Raw genomic sequence first — 3,585 nt, 5'->3', positions numbered from 1 at the left:
CCCTTAGCAATATTCCCTCTTCTGGGCACAGAGGTTGGAGTGTCAGGGTGCTGCTTCTGGGTTTTGTACTGACCAGCCTGGGGCTTAAGGTGGACTGAGTTGGCATTGAGACCCTTGTGAGCCTGCAGGCTTCTGCACATGACAATTAGGAACCTATTACAAGCCATTAGATTGATCAATGTACCTTAAACAATACGAATGATTTATATGGCTGGTTTATAATGGCGAAAAGAAAGAGCTGGGAAAGATGGCTCCATGGCCTTTACATCCATGGCCCTGCTGTGCAGAGTAGAGACTCAGATCCTGCCCATCTCAGCTTAGAGCCATCAGTGACTTAGACAACTTTTCAAGCAAAGACACAGGTTCCTCGGCTTGTCCAGTGGGTGGCGAGATGCATGTTCTTTGCCTGTGCGTCTTCAATCTAAGGAAGAGTGGAGAAGACTGAGGCCAGCCTCAGCAGGGTCACAGAGCTGCCACTCCCCTAGCAGAGGACACCACCAGCAGGGGTCTCAGCTGCCTCCCCTCCTCAGCTTCTCCCCACAACGATGACTTGCATATTTGTTTAATGAGTGTTGGATTGCTGCATGGCCCCCTAATTACTGCAGGAACACATACCATTAGCCCTTGAAATTTCAGATTGGGGAGGAGCAGCAGCCCGACTCTGGAAGGATGATGCCTTTGGAAGAGGAGGAGGGAGGGAAATCCTTGTTAGGGCTGACTCTTCCAGCTAATCTACACAGTGAAGACAAAATTACAACAGAGCTGAAGTGATCAAGGCCGCCCTCCTCTGCCTGGTCCAAAGTCTGTTTGCAGTTGTCTACTTGCCACAGACACTCATCGGCTTCTCATGACAAGGAAACTCCTGCCTGGCTTTCCCCCCAGAGCCTGTAAGGAGAGGACAGAGGATTCCCTTTGTTTAACCCCTACTTCTGGTGCACTTTCAGCTGGACAATGGAGGAGGAGACCAGGGGCTGGAAAGATTCTAAGTTTGAACATCTCACACCAGGTCTAACTTTGTCCTGGGGTTCCTCTCCCCCTTCACCTTCCCCTCCCCAAGCTCTCCCAGTCTCTGACTCTTTTATCCCCCAAATCCTCTTCTTATTCCAATTCTGTCCCCAGCTTCTGTCCCTAGAGCCTGGGCAGACTATGTCCCCTACCTCATCTTGGTTTGTCCACGAGTGTCCAGAACAAATCTTTTTGCTTGTGTCTAAGTATGGACTCACATGTCTTTGGGGTTGCTGCTGCTGTGCAGAAGGAAGAGAGAAAGGAGAAAGAAACAACAGGCATGTGTCTCTTGTAACCAGTGTTCTATGGGAGCCCAGGATTTGGAAAACCTAAATGGATCACATCCTCTCCCAACTCCAGACCCCTACAACCCCCCCATACACCCCCCACACGCATATACTCACACACATACACACACATACACTCACACACGTACACACGCACATACACACACATACACACACACATATATACACATACATACACACATACATACATACATCACACATACATACACATACACACACATACACACACACACACACACACACACACACACACACACACTCTTCCAGTGGCCCTCTGACCTTTTTTCTCCAAATGGCACCCTGCTGAGTTCTCTGAGTAGTTCCTTCAGTCCTCTCCTGGCTGGAATCTCTTCTCAAGCCCCTGCAACTCCAAGTGGCTGGGGGGTGGGGGGGTGCTGATTGTGTGAGCCATGAGATTCACCGTGAGGACTCAAGCGCCCCTGTGGCATAGCCCAGACAAATCCATGCTTCTGGATTCCAGCCAGTGCTACATCCTGTGTCCTTAGAGCACGAGAGGTCCGAGTCTCACTTTCTCCTTCTACTCCATGGAGTAGAAGGAGGCTCCACACGCTTTAGGCGCCCGCATCTTGTTTCTGCACTCTTTCCTAGGACCGCAACAAAAGATACACTTGCTGACTTGCTGACACCGACACACTCACCAGGGACGCCCATTCTAGTTTCCAGACAGGCGTCATCCAAGCAGGATGGCCTTAAGGGGGGTGCCAACATAGAGAGGCAGCCTCAGAGCTCCAGAACTGTGGTTTCGGTCCGGTCCGGGACGCTTAGCTCTCTCAAAACCCTCTAGAAGTCTAGCCGGGTGGTTTGTGGCGGTAAGGGCTGGGCCTCCTGGCACCCGGCTCAGCATCCTTCGCCGGACAGTGTAGAGTATCTCCGTGACTACAGCACCCCTGCTCCCGCCCAGCGCCCCCTTGCAGGAGCCCGCCACCAGTTGTGCACGCCCTCAGTAGGCTGGGTTCCATCTGGGATGCATTGCCCCTTAATTGTCAACCCGTTATTGTGATCAAGTGAATGTTGCTAATCTCTACATTTATTGTTTAGGTAAACAGAGGCTGCATTTCATCAATATGCGGGGCCCCAGCCCTCGCAGCGCCAAGTAACTTAAGTCACGCTGCAGATTTCAGGGTGTGCGTAATTACAGAGCATGCAGAATTTTCACTCGATCCTAACCACATCTTTTCTCCGACTCAAGGGCAGCAGGGGGGAGGAACCCGAGAATCTCCACCCTCCAAGGAGTCCAAGGCCAGCTCCTTAAGAGCAAAGGGACTTCACTGGCGGTGACAACTTGTGTCTTGCTCTGGACCCACAACCTGAGATGGATCTGGGGACAATCCTAAACTTCCAGGGGCAGAATCCTTTGCAATGTTTCTGGACCCCTCCTCCCAAATCTGCCGCAGTGAGGAGGGGGTTCCCCACTCCGCGGGTCTTCGCGGGGAGGGGTCTTGGAGGCAGGTTTGTTCCACGCTCTCCACGCACGCCTCGGTCCTCTCGTTCTGCCTGGGTGCTCAGACGTACCCAGTTCTTTGCCCCTGGTTTGGAGCCGAAGAAAGTGTGCTATGCTTGGGCGCGAAGAACGCGGGTTATTCGCGCCCTAGAAGCTATTGTTTTCTAATTAAGAGGATCTAAACCCGAGACTTGCTAGAAGACTAGGAATTCGCCTCAAGAAATGGGCGGTCTCCTCCGGCCAAGGCTGGTATAAGCTTCCTAACTGCCTTTGGGCTCTGGGAGTGGCTTTGGACTGGGTTGCTTCTGGGTTAGCTGGAAATCTTCCAGGAGGCTGTGGAATGGGACTTTAGAGGCTGAACTCAAGTCTGGGAGACTAAAATTTTCTTAGGCAACTCTCTTGCAGGGAATTTTTTTCTTTTTCTGCTTCAGTTATAACCGGACGCCCATCTTGCAGGAGATTGTCTGGCTTTATTTAAGCAGAATTCTGAAGTCATTTCCCTACTTGCAAGTTTAGGGCATCAGTGCAGCCATTACATTATCTAATAATGGAGGCTCGAGTTGGGGCCCACGGTGTGCGGTGGCGGCTGCGGTGGCAGCTAGCTGTTTTTCATTTTGGGTACTGGACACTTCTCATATAAGGTACCCCTCTTTGCTTTCCTTACAAGTTGAATAGAGCTTGCAACAAGAGAGAAATTAAACACAAATGTCAGCTCAATCCCGACAGCCTCTCTTTCCGTTACCCCATTCTGAATCTCCCATTTGCAGGCCCAAGCTACTTTCAAGCCTGTGGCTCCTACATCATATATGT

Source organism: Mastomys coucha, unplaced genomic scaffold (assembly GCF_008632895.1).
Source record: "Mastomys coucha isolate ucsf_1 unplaced genomic scaffold, UCSF_Mcou_1 pScaffold15, whole genome shotgun sequence".
Lineage (NCBI taxonomy): Eukaryota > Metazoa > Chordata > Mammalia > Rodentia > Muridae > Mastomys > Mastomys coucha.
This window is presented reverse-complemented; position numbering follows the sequence as displayed.